We start from the raw sequence: 14,468 nt of genomic DNA, 5'->3' as shown, positions 1-14,468 counted from the left end.
TCTCGAGCCTGGACGTCCACATCATGTTGGCATGCGTGATGGTTCAAAGAGGACGTGTGTGTGTCAGATCCAGCGCCTCACTGTTTAGTGCTAGAGCCATCTAGTCGTCCTCGTTCTTGCCGTCGAGAAGCAGCACCGGCCATGCTACCGGATTAGGTTAGGGGTAAACATCATTTACATTTTTTTCTTGATTTCTTCTTGATTCGATGAGACACTAGAAAAATATTGATCTGTTCTTGATCATCTTTTCCTGTACTATTTGGTTCAAGCACTTGTGGATTGTAGATAGAAGTAAACTACATGTGATTAATCATGACCTGAAAATGGGAGCTATAAAGATAGCCATGGTGAGAAACAAATTCTATGGAGATTAAGTCCGAGCGTCACTCAAGATGACGGTCATCCTACAATTGCAAGGATGACTTAACTGAACATATTGCTGCGAACCAGATTGAGTTAACTGAACATTTTGATGTGTTCTTATTTATAGTAGTATCTAGATTTTCTTTGTGTCATGTTTATATATGTTGTTGCCTTGAGATTTCAACCTGAGAATTTTGTTTCTAATTTAGTCTTATGATCTCTAGACGCTAATAATATGTGACCGTGTGCACACTATGATGATGACGGTGCCACTTATTTACACTCTTTGATCTGTTCTCTTTAGGAAAACTATTATTTTGTTTGTATACTATTTTGCTGGCTTGTAAATGATAGCAATTTCTAATATTTTTGTTTTGTTTCCGTGTGCAGGATCTAAAGTGTATTGTATTTTCACTTTAACATTCTTTTTCCCAACAGCGGTTCATCGGTTGTCCTGCTAATTCCTCTCCCCCCATCGGTTGGTGAGTTCTTCCCCTAATGTTGATATGTTCTTAACAATATTTTCTTCTTATAGTGGTATGAATCTTTCCAATGCAACAACAAGCAATGATAAGAACGCATGCTATCATATATTTACTTCACCCATACACTTGAGTAGACATTAATTTCTTTTAGCAAGCAACCACACATCTCCTGGAATTACCCTATATTTTGTATATCTTTTCAGTTATGGCCCGTCTTCCCTTAAGCGTGAGACGTCGAAGAAGAAATGTAGCATTTATTAATCTGATGAGTGCCATTATGCTCGTATACTATTATGTGTGGTTAATCTTTGGATTAGTTTATAGAAGAATGTGTTGGCAAATAGAAAGGAGGCTTAGAATTAGAGAGCTAAGAGGAGAGAGTTTGCATAAACTAATTGGTGAGAGTGACACAGCGTCTATAAGTCAACTTCGTATGGATAGGAGAACATTTCATATATTATGTGAGATGGTGAGAGATGTTGGTGGCCTAATACATGGAATACATCATTGGAGGAGATAGTGGCATCATTCCTTTATGTATTAGCTCACCATTTCAAAAATAGGACAATAGGGAAATTCTTTTACCGAAGCCCGGAGCCAGTTAGTAGGAACTTCAATGCTTGTCTTCTAGCTGTTTTGAAGCTTCATCCATTGCTACTTAAGAAGCCAGAACCTATACCCGAGGACTGCACAGATGCTAAATGGAAATATTTCAAGGTAAATAGCTACTAAGAAAGAAAAATTACTAGATGAACTCAATAGTGGTAAAGATGCTAATGTTTGCACCTTGTTGTTTATGTTGTAGAATTGTCTTGGAGCGTTAGATGGCACACACATAGGGGTAACCGTCCCGGCTACTATTAAAGGAAGATACCAATCAAGGTTGGGTGATATAGATACAAATGTGTTAGGTGTGTGTGCACCTGACATGCAGTTCATTTAAATACTACCTGGTTGGGAGGGTTCTGCACATGATGGTCGTGTTCTTAGAGATGCCATCTCGAGGCCAAATGGGCTCCGTGTCCCTGAAGATCAATATTATCTTGTTGATGTTGGTTACACAAATGCGAGAGGATTTTTAGCTCCATACCGTGGTCAAAGGTATCACTTGGGTGGTTGGACACCACATAACCCACCTCGTAGTGTAGAGGAGTATTAAAACATGCGGCACGCTAGAGCCCAAAATATTGTAGAAAGGTCTTTCGGAAGACTCAAGGGTCAGTGGGCGATTTTGAGGTCCCCGTCCTTTTTTTCCTATGAAGACCCAATGTTGAATCATCATGGCATGTGCACTCTTGCACAATTTGATCTTGCAAAATATGCCACTTGACCCACTTGATAATGATGAGCCAATAATGCAAGAAACATTGGAAGGCATGGAGGGAGAATTAGGCCAACCATAATTCATTACTTCTATCTCAACTTGGAACGAGTGGACAAATTTCTGGAATGTTCTTGCGTAGGACATGTATAATAGACATAGGGCTGCTAGGGGTCATTGAGGTATAAACCATTTCTATTTGTTCACTTTGTTGCTAGCTTTCTTTTTGTTTAAATAAGCTTCAATTGCATCTCATTTGCATTTGTCCCATTTCATATATATTTGTTGTTGCTTTGTACAAATATGGATGTGGACACCTCAAGTACGTCTCGTGGAAGAGGCAAGAATAAAAGGAACTGGACTTCAGATGAGGATGATGAACTTATTAAAGCCTTGTATGAGCTGTCTTTGGACCCAAGGTGGAAGGCAGATGGTAGCTTCAAAAATGGATAGCTGGTGATATTGGAGAAGCACCTTGCTGAAAAGTGCCCTGGTTGTGGTATCTCTGCAATTCCGCACATTGAGTCAAGAGTGAGGCACTTTAGGACAAAATTTGGTGCTCTTGAAGTAATGTTATCCAAAAGTGATTTCACATGAGATGGAAACCGGAAGATGATTCAATGTGAGAAGGCACAGTATGAAGCACATTGTAAGGTAGACACTACCAAAAAAGACACATCCGTGACATTTTGGGCCGAACGAATTTTTTTGTCATACTTATGACACTTCTATGACGATAATTGTGACAAAACCCGGTATCATCATAGATGTGGTGGGCTCCTACTTCTATGACAAAAAATCATGATAGAAAATGGGCTTTTCGTCCTGGGAAGGCCGGAGACGCAGCTGCATGACATTCTTTGGGCCGTCCATGACGGAAAAAACCATGGTAGAAGCGAGGGCAAGGAAAATATCGGGGTGTTCCCGGTTACGGTGGGTGGTCGGGACCGAGCGATGCATGGAGGTTTGCGTGTTTCTCTCGTACACGCACGCACATGGGTGCGATGCGTTGGGGTTCTAACTGAACCCAAGCGATTGCATTGCAGGCTACGCGTTACTGAACCCGAGCGATTGCATTGCAGGCTACGCGTTACTGAACCCGAGCGGTCGACCGATGGTTGTTAACTGAACCCGGTCGAGCGATTCTTTCGCTACTGCTTCTAACTGAAGCCGATCGATGCTGCTTCTGGATGAACAGTGAGCATTGCTAGGGGGTTGGATGAACAGTTCCCGGTGGGGGTGGATGAACAGGACCCTGTGGTGTTGCCTCTGGAAGAACAGGACCCCGATCGATCGAGCCGGTTGGGGTTGGATGAACAGGACCCCGATCGATCGAGCCGGTTGGGGTTGGATGAACAGGACCCAGTGGAGGGCTGGATGAACAGTAGACGGTGGAGGGCTGGATGAACAGTAGCCCGTGGAGAGGGTTGGTTGAACAGTAGCCGATGGAGTAGCGCACGGTGGAGGCTAGATGAACAGGAGCCCGTGCATGAACAGTCGCAGGTGGAGGATGGAGGAGGTCGACGGTGGATGAACAGTAGCCCATGGAGGCTGGAGGGGGTCGACGGTGGAGATGAACAGTATCCCGTGGAGTACCGTTTTGCGGTACGCTGATACGTCTCCAACGTATCTATAATTTTTGATTGCTCCATGCTATATTATCTACTGTTTTGGGCAATATTGGGCTTTATTTTCCAATTTTATATTACTTTTGGGACTAACCTATTAACCGTAGGCCCAACCCAGATTTGCTGTTTTATGCCTATTTCAGTGTTTTGAAGAAAAGGAATATCAGACAGAGTCGAAACGGAACGAAATCAACTGGAGAAGTTATTTTTGGAAGGAAACACACCTGATGGACTTGGACCCCACGTCAAGGAAGGAACGAGGTGCTCATGAGGGTGGGGGGCGCGCCCCCCCTAGGGCACGCCCCCCTGTCTCGTGGGGCCCTCGTGGCTCCCCTGACGTACTTCTTCCGCCTATATAACTCCACGTACCATAAAACTTCCAGAACGCAGAATAGATCGGGAGTTCCGCCGCCAGAAGCGTCCGTAGCCACCAAAAGTCAATCGGAACCCTGTTCCGGCACCCTGCCGGAGGGGGGAACCCTCACCGGTGGCCATCTTCATCATCCCGGCGCTCTCCATGATGAGGAGGGAGTAGTTCTCCCTCGGGGCTGAGGGTATGTACCAATAGCTATGTGTTTGATCTCTCTCTCTCGTGTTCTTGATTTGGCACGATCTTGATGTATCGTGAGCTTTGCTATTATAGTTGGATCTTATGTTTCTCCTCCCCCTCTTCTCTCTTGTAATGAATTGAGTTTCCCCTTTTGAAGTAATCTTATCGGATTGAGTCTTTAAAGATTTGAGAACACTTGATGTATGTCTTGCCGTGGATATTTGTGGTGACAATGGGATACCACGTGCCACTTGATGTATGTTTTGGTGACCAACTTGCGGGTTCCGCCCATGAACCTATGCATAGGGGTTGACACACGTTTTCATCGTGATTCTCCGGTAAGAACTTTGGGGCACTCTTTAAGGACCTTTGTGTTGGTTGAATAGATGAATCTGAGATTGTGTGATGCATATCGTATAATCATACCCACGGATACTTGAGGTGACAATGGAGTATCTAGGTGACATTAGGGTTTTGGTTGATTTGTGTCTTAAGATGTTATTCTAGTACGAACTCTAGGGCTGTTTGTGACACTTATAGGAATAGCCCAACGGATTGATTGGAAAGAATAACTTTGAGGTGGTTTCGTACCCTACCATAATCTCTCCGTTCGTTCTCCGCTATTAGCGACTTTGGAGTGACTCTTTGTTGCATGTTGAGGGATAGTTATGTGATCCAATTGTGTTATCATTGTTGAGGGAACTTACACTAGCGAAAGTATGAACCCTAGGCCTTATTTCCACGCATTGCAATACCGTTTACGCTCACTTTTATCATTAGTTACCTTGCTATTTTTATAATTTCAGATTACAAATACTATTATCTACTATCCATATTGCACTTGTATCACCATCTCTTCGCCGAACTAGTGCACCTATACAATTTACCATTGTATTGGGTGTGTTGGGGACACAAGAGACTCTTTGTTATTTGGTTACTGGGTTGCTTGAGAGAGACCATCTTCATCCTACGCCTCCTACGGATTGATAAACCTTAGGTCATCCACTTGAGGGAAATTTGCTACTGTCCTACAAACCTCTGCACTTGGAGGCCCAACAACGTCTACAAGAAGAAGGTTGTGTAGTAGACATCAAGCTCTTTTCTGGCGCCGTTGCCGGGGAGGTGAGTGCTTGAAGGTATATCTTTAGATCTTGCAATCGTGTCTTCTAGTTTCTTGTTTTATCACTAGTTTAGTTTATAAAAGAAAACTATAAAAAATGGAATTGAGTTTGTCTCATACGCTTCATCTTTTTAATATCTTTCGTGAGTATGATGGAAAGGAAAAGTGTGCCGAAGTGTTAGAAGAAGAATGCATTAAATTGTTTGGCACTAAATATGTGAATGATGAGCATGATTGCAATGTTGTTAGTACGCATTCTTTGAATATCCATGATGCTAATGATGATTGCACTAGTTATGGTGAAAATGCCTCCTATAAACATGTCAATTTTTGTGGAGTGCATTGGGTTTTCAAGTACGCACCAAATAGGGAAGATAGATATTGCGAGAGGCATAAGTATTTAGAAACTAAACTGTTGCAAGAAAGTCTTGATGTGAGTGCTGAAAATTTAAAATATCTTTACCGTACTTGTGAACTTTGCAATGAACATGGTCATTTAAATATCAAATGCAAATTGTTTCATGATCGAATAGTGTCCAAAAATTGTGATGACTTGATTTCCCTTGCACATTATAATGAACTAAGTTTGCTTTTGGGTTATGAAGAATTGAAGTGTCAAACTAAGCATATTCCAGAATATAACCTCAAGAAATTCCTCGATATTGATCTGGAAGAGATTTATATGTATTGTGCAGTGAATTGCATTGAAATCCTTATATTGCCAATTACATAAAGAAAAGAAAACAAATAGAAGATGAAGAGAATACTAATGAAAGGGAAGAGACTTCCCAATATCCTCCTATTATTTCTTATGATGAATCAGGTAACAAGGAGGAGCCTTCTACTCAACCAATCTCATTAATAAGGAGCTCCAAAAAGAGGATTGAACCCCCACATGATGTGGTGAAGAGGAAGAAAAGAAAAAGGAAGAGAGGTAAAACGGTATCTCTCCCAAATAAAATTGCTCCTATTATTGCTCTGCCTCATGAAAATGAAGATGATACACTTTATGATGATCTTGTTATGCCTATTGCTTGTTGTGATGATTATGATTGGGAAGATAATGATACTTCTTATGATCTTGAAAATCTTTTTGGCAGTTGCTTGGAAGAATATGATAACTGATATACTATTGGTGCTATCTATACTATTAATGATGAGAGTGATTATACTTATGATATGAAAAGGCCCAAGCTTGGGGATGCTATGTTTGATGAAGATGATGTTTTTGAGAATATATTTGCTGCAATTAATGTTTGTCCCAAGCTTGGGGATGCTACGTTTAATGAAGATGATATTTTTAGTCTACCAAGTTTTGATATGCAAAGTTATAATGATGATAACATGCCTCCTACTTATGATGATTATTGTGATGATACATATGCTATAAAAAGTAGTGAGGATTATATTTATAAAACTTGTCATGATTATGGTTACCCCTTTTCTGAACATTACTCTTTTAATGTGGAAACAATTTATAGTATCCAAGTCTCTTATGATACTCCCACTATCCCGAATGAGAAGAATTTTGCTTATGTGGAGAGTAATAAAATTTCTATGCAAGTAGATCATGAAAAGAATGCTTTAGGTGCTGGTTATATTGTTGAATTCATTCATGATGCTACTGAAAATTATTATGAGGGAGGAATATATGCTTGTAGGAATTGCAATAATATCAAGTTTCCTCTCTATGTGCTTAAAGTTTTGAAGTTATGCATGTTTTCCTTTCCTATGCAAGTTGATTCTTGTTCCCATAAGTTGTTTTCTCACAAAATCCCCATGCATAGGAAGTATGTTAAACTTAAATGTGCTAGTCATATTCTTCATGATGCTCTCTTTATGTTACAATTCTTATCCTTTATGTGAGCATCATTGAAATCATCATGCCTAGCTAGGGGCGTTAAACGATAGCGCTTGTTGGGAGGCAACCCAACTTTATTTTTGTTCCTTGCTTTTTGTTCCTGTTTAGTAATAAATAATTCATCTAGCCTCTGTTTATATGTCGTTATATGCTTTTAATTAGTGTTTGTGCCAAGTAGAACCTTTGGGAAGACTTTGGGAAAGTCTTGTTGATCATGCTGTAAAAAACAGAAACTTTAGCGCTCACGAGAATTGCTGCCATTTTTATTTGGAGAGTGATATTTAGTTAATTAATTTCGCATATGGTTAATAGATAAATTCCTCAGGTCCAGCAATTTATTTTAGAATTTTATGAGTTCCATAAATATACGTTTGATTCAGATTACTACAGACTGTTCTGTTTTTGACAGATTCTGTTTTCGATGTGTTGTTTGCTTATTTTGATGAATCTATGGCTAGTAAAATAGTTTATAAACCATATAGAAGTTGGAATACAGTAGGTTTAACACCAATATAAATAAAGAATAAGTTCATTACAGTACCTTGAAGTGGTCTTTTGTTTTCTTATACTAACGAAGCTTACGAGTTTTCTGTTAAGTTTTGTGTTGTGAAGTTTTCAAATTTTGGGTAAGGATTCGATGGACTATGGAATAAGGAGTGGCAATAGCCTAAGATTGAGGATGACCAAGGAACCCCAAGGTAATATTCAAGGACAACCAAGAGCCTAAGCTTGGGGATGCCCCGGAAGGCATCCCCTCCTTCGTCTTCGTTCATCGGTAACTTTACTTGGAGCTATATTTTTATTCGCCACATGATATGTGTTTTGCTTGGAGCGTCAATTTATTTTGTTAGGATTTTCTTGATGTTATTTAGAACAATGTTTTGCATCTTTTATTTCAATAAAAGTGGCATTGATAGCCTTTACTATGCCTATGTTACAAGTATACATGTTGCTGTTTGAAAATAGAAAGTTTACCGCTGTTGCAATAATTCCCTAGAAAAGTCAGAATGTGATAAATGTTGAAACCTTTTGCATATTAAGCTCTGATAAATTTACTACAGTGGGAATTTTCTTTCATAATTTTTGGAGCTAGGGAAGTATGGATGTTTCAGCATTCTTTACAGACTATCCTGTTTAGGCAGATTGCTGTTATGTTTGCATTGTTTGCATATGTTTGCTTCTTTAATGATTCTATTTGAGGATAGGACTATTAAATATGCAGAGGCATTTAGTATGCAATGTTGAATAATAATTTTAGTGATTTTCTACAGTAGAGTATGATAAGGTTTTGGCAATGGTTTATACTAACTTATCTCACGAGTCTTTGTTGAGTTTTGTGTGGATGAAGCTTTTGAGATTTAGGGAGACCTTGATATGAGAGGAATTAAGGAGACACAAAAGCTCAAGCTTGGGGATGCCCAAGGCACCCCAAGATAATATTTCAAGAAGTCTCAAGCATCTAAGCTTGGGGATGCCCCGGTTGGCATCCCACCTTTCTTCTTCAACAACTATCGGTTAGTATCGGTTGATCCTAAGTTTTTGCTTGTTCACATGATGTTTGCCATTCTTAGAATGTCATTTTTATTTTTCTTTGCTTGCTGTTTGAATAGAATACCAAGATCTGAAATTATTAAATGTTAGAGAGTCTTCACATAGTTGCATAATTATTCGACTACTCATTGATCTTCACTTATATCTTTCGGAGTAGTTTGTCATTTGCTCTAGTGCTTCACTTATATCCTTTTAGAGCATGGTGGTAGTTTTATTTTGAAGAAATAGATGAACTCTCATGCTTCACTTATATTATTTTGAGAGTCTTAAATATCATGGTAATGGTTTAAAATCCTAATATGCTAGGTATTCAAGAATAATAAAATTCTCTTATGAGTGTGTTGAATACTATGAGAAGTTTGATACTTGATAATTGTTTTGAGATATGGAGATGGTGATATTAGAGTCATGCTAGTTGAGTAGTTGTGAATTTGAGAAATACTTGTGTTGAAGTTTGTGATTCCCGTAGCATGCACGTATGGTGAACCGTTATGTGACGAAGTCAGAGCATGATTTATTTATTGATTGTCTTCCTTATGAGTGGCGGTCGGGGACAAGCGATGGTCTTTTCCTACCAATCTATCCCCCTAGGAGCATGCACGTAGTACTTTGTTTTGATAACTAATAGATTTTTGCAATAAGTATGTGAGTTCTTTATGACTAATGTTGAGTCCATGGATTATACGCACTCTCACCCTTCCACCATTGCTAGCCTCTCTAGTACCGCGCAACTTTCGCCGGTACCATAAACCCACCATTTACCTTCCTCAAAACAGCCACCATACCTACCTATTATGGCATTTCCATAGCCATTCCGAGATATATTGCCATGCAACTTTCCACCATTCCGCTTATTATGACACACTCCATCATTGTCATATTGCTTAGCATGATCATGTAGTTGACATAGTATTTGTGGCAAAGCCACCGTTCATAATTCTTTCATACATGTCACTCATGCATCATTGCACATCCCGGTACACCGCCGGAGGCATTCATATAGAGTCATATTTTGTTCTAAGAATCGAGTTGTAATTCTTGAGTTGTAAGTAAATAAAAGTGTGATGATCATCATTAATAAAATAAAAAAAATATAGGCCAAAAAGGCCAAAAAAAGAAAATAAATAAAAAGGGACAATGCTACTATCCTTTTACCACACTTGTGCTTCAAAGTAGCACCATGATCTTCATAGTAGAGAGTCTCTCATGTTATCACTTTCATATACTAGTGGGAATCTTTCATTATAGAACTTGGCTTGTATATTCCAATGATGGGCTTCCTCAAAATGCCCTAGGTCTTCATGAGCAAGCAAGTTGGATGCACACCCACTAGTTTCTTTTGTTGAGCTTTCATATATTTATAGCTCTAGTGCATCCGTTGCATGGCAATCCCTACTCACTCACATTGATATCTATTGATGTGCATCTCCATAGCCCGTTGATACGCCTAGTTGATGTGAGACTATTCCACCTATAGTGCTATGTCCATGGCTCACGCTCATGTATTGCGTGAAGATTGAAAAAGTTTGAGAACATCAAAAGTATGAAACAATTGCTTGGCTTGTCATCGGGGTTGTGCATGATTTAAATATTTTGTGTGGTGAAGATGGAGCATAGCCAGACTATATGATTTTGTAGGGATAGCTTTCTTTGGCCATGTTATTTTGAGAAGACATGATTGCTTTGTTAGTATGCTTGAAGTATTATTATTTTTATGTCAATATTAAACTTTTGTCTTGAATCTTATGGATCTGAATATTCATACCACAATTAAGAAGAATTACATTGAAATTATGCCAACTAGAATTCCACATCAAAAATTATCTTTTTATCATTTACCTACTCGAGGACGATCAGGAATTAAGCTTGGGGATGCTTGATACATCTCCAACGTATCTATAATTTTTGATTGCTCCATGCTATATTATCTACTGTTTTGGGTAATATTGGGCTTTATTTTCCACTTTTATCCTACTTTTGGGACTAACCTATTAACTGGAGGCCCAGCCCAGATTTGCTGTTTTATGCCTATTTCAGTGTTTTGAAGAAAAGGAATATCAGACGGAGTCGAAATGGAACGAAATCAACTGGAGAAGTTATTTTTGGAAGGAAACACACCTGATGGACTTGGACCCCACGTCAAGGAAGGAACGAGGTGCTCACGAGGGTGGGGGGCGCCCCCCCTAGGGCGCGCCCCCTGTCTCGTGGGGCCCTCGTGGCTCCCCTGACGTACTTCTTCCGCCTATATAACTCCACGTACGCTAAAACTTCCAGAATGCAGAATAGATCGGGAGTTCCGCCGCCAGAAGCCTCCTTAGCCACCAAAAGTCAATCGGGACCCTGTTCCGGCACCCTGCCGGAGGGGGGAACCCTCACCGGTGTCCTTCTTTATCATCCCGGCGCTCTCCATGACGAGGAGGGAGTAGTTCTCCCTCGGGGCTAAGGGTATGTACCAGTAGCTATGTGTTTGATCTCTCTCTCTCTCGTGTTCTTGATTTGGCACGATCTTGATGTATCGCGAGCTTTGCTATTATAGTTGGATCTTGTGTTTCTCATCCCCCTCTTCTCTCTTGTAATGAATTGAGTTTCCCTTTTTGAAGTAATCTTATCGGATTGAGTCTTTAAAGATTTGAGAACACTTGATGTATGTCTTGCCGTGGATATCTGTGGTGACAATGGGATACCACGTGCCACTTGATGTATGTTTTGGTGACCAACTTGCGGGTTCCGCCCATGAACCTATGCATAGGGGTTGGCACACGTTTTCGTCGTGATTCTCTGGTAGGAACTTTGGGGCACTGTTTAAGGACCTTTGTGTTGGTTGAATAGATGAATCTGAGATTGTGTGATGCATATCGTATAATCATACCCACGGATACTTGAGGTGACAATGGAGTATCTAGGTGACATTAGGGTTTTGGTTGATTTGTTTCTTAAGGTGTTATTCTAGTATGAACTCTAGGGCTGTTTGTGACACTTATATGAATAGCCCAACGGATTGATTGGAAAGAATAACTTTGAGGTGGTTTCGTACCCTACCATAATCTCTTCGTTCGTTCTCCGCTATTAGCGACTTTGGAGTGACTCTTTGTTGCATGTTGAGGGATAGTTATGTGATCCAATTATGTTGTCATTGTAGAGGGAACTTACACTAGCGAAAGTATGAACCCTAGGCCTTATTTCCACGCATTGCAATACCGTTTATGCTCACTTTTATCATTAGTTACCTTGCTGTTTTTATAATTTCAGATTACAAATACTATTATCTACTATCCATATTGCACTTGTATCACCATCTCTTCGCCGAACTAGTGCACCTATACAATTTACCATTGTATTGGGTGTGTTGGGGACACAAGAGACTCTTTGTTATTTGGTTGCAGGGTTGCTTGAGAGAGACCATCTTCATCCTACGCCTCCTACGGATTGATAAACCTTAGGTCATCCACTTGAGGGAAATTTGCTACTGTCCTACAAACCTCTGCACTTGGAGGCCCAACAACGTCTACAAGAAGAAGGTTGTGTAGTAGACATCATATGCCACACCCCTCCCGATGAACATGACCCTCTTTTCGACCGTAGCGCTCCAACACAAGTCCGTTTCCTTCGTTTTGCGGTACGCCACACCCCTCCCGATGAACAGGACCCCCATTTCGACCGTAGGAGGTCCGCTTCCTCCATTTTGCGGTACGCCAGACCCCTCCCAATGAACAGGATCCCGTTTCGACCGTGGCCGGTCGAACACAAGGCCATTTCCTCCGTTCTGCGGTATGCTAGGCCTCATTTCCATCGGTTGTTCCGTCCAAGCCCTCCCGATGAACACGACGACGCATTCCGTTCCAACCCGGCCGGTTGGCTCCCCATGAACACGACGACGAAGCAGTTTCTCCGTTCCGACCCAGCCATGTACACGAGCCCTGGCCGTACGTATGCGTGAGTAGGAGTTCGAGACCCCGCCCGTATGTATGTACGTGTCCGTATTTTCTTTCTTGCACACTGGCCGATGTACATACGTGTACATGCTACATGCGTGCCTCTACTACGACACATGCGTGCTCTACATCGACCAGTATGCACGTACACGTTCGCGACTAGAATGACAACGCTACGTACACTTCGACCAGGTGGGTCCCGACTGTCAAGCACTTCCTTGCATGCGAAGATATAGCTGGTGGGTCCCAGCAGTCAAGGGGGTGAATCGTTTTTTTGCCCGGACGCAGTTCCTTGCTTGCGAAGATGTAGGTGGTGGGTCCCAGCAGTCAGGGGGGAAACGTTTTTTTCGTGAAATATGGTGGCCCGTCCGGTGGGTCGCATTGTCAAGTGCAGGAATAATTATTTTGCGCGTAATAAGGAGGCACTTACTTGCGGCTGCCGTGGACCCAGGTGTCAGTCTCTCCACGTACAGTACTCTTCCGATGTAAGTTGGTCGTTGACCACATTTCCCACGCCACGCAGAGAGCACCAAGGCGGTGGACGACGGCAAGGCCTAGGAAGGGGCGACGCGGAGCCAGGGAAGACGCGGCAGTGGATGCCCACGCGGAGAGGAGTACGAGGGTTCACTGGTTCGGTTGCGGTGTGAGGCTGTCGTCGCCGCAGAATAACAGGGGGTGTGGGTGGGTAGAGGGATGGCCTGGCCAGCGGTGGGAGTAGTAGGGGGCGGTGAGGCCTCTGCGGCATCACAGCCGGCCACGGGAGGCAGGAGCACGTGACACGACCGGCGCTGGTTTGGGTGGCTGGAGCAAGAAGACCAAAGGTTGAAGAAGCACTACGGCCGTTGGATGGACATCATACGGTCACTGGAGCTAGAATCCTTCATATATGACTAAGTTCACAAAGCCCTCCGTCCCCGTCAACTTAGTAGGCCCACAAATCAGCCTCCCACTGTGATGGGTCCCATCTGGCAGGGGGTATTCATTTTTTGTGCGCAATAAGGAGGCACTTTCTTGCGTGCGAAGATATAGTTGGTGGGTCCGACCTATCAGCGGAGGGAACGTTTTTTCACGAAGTACAGAGGCCCTTCCGGCGAGTCCCAGATGTTAGGTGGAGGAATCATTATTTTGCGCGTAATAAGGAGGCATTTCCTTGTGTGCAGCCGTGGACCCAGTTGTCAGCCTCTCCACGTACACTCCACTTCCGATGGATGTCATTCATTGACCACGCCGCGCCGAGAGCACCAGGGCGGTGGACGATGGCGAGGCCTACGAAGGGAACGACACAGAGCCGGGGAAGACACGAAAGTGGCTGCCCACACGGTGGAGAGTACGAGGGTTGACTGGTTCGACTGCCATCGCCAGAAAATAACAGAAGGTGTGGGTGAGTAGAGGGATAAACAAGCCAGGGATGCGAGTATATGACAGGGCCGTGAGGCCTGCCTGGCAGCACAGCCGGCCACGGGAGGCGGGAGCAGGCAGTTTTGACTGTGCTGGTTTGGGCGGCTGGGGCAGGAAAATCAGAGACTGAAGAAGCACGATTGCCGTTAAATTGACATCTAACGGTCTGACGCTGGTAGAGTCGATTGTTGACTAAGTTTCTTTTTTGAGAAACCTTGTGTACGCATGAACTTAGTAGGCCCACAAGTCAGCCTCCAAA

General features: G+C 42.3%; 1 pseudogene; it reads left to right on the top strand.

Moving 5' to 3' along the window:
* Positions 1-2,472: 2,472 nt before the first annotated feature.
* LOC123129542 (uncharacterized) overlaps positions 2,473-14,468 on the top strand; it is a 99,131-nt pseudogene continuing 87,135 nt past the window's right edge.

This window comes from Triticum aestivum, chromosome 6A (assembly GCF_018294505.1).
Source record: "Triticum aestivum cultivar Chinese Spring chromosome 6A, IWGSC CS RefSeq v2.1, whole genome shotgun sequence".
Taxonomy (NCBI): Eukaryota; Viridiplantae; Streptophyta; class Magnoliopsida; order Poales; family Poaceae; genus Triticum; species Triticum aestivum.
This window is presented reverse-complemented; position numbering and strand designations above follow the sequence as displayed.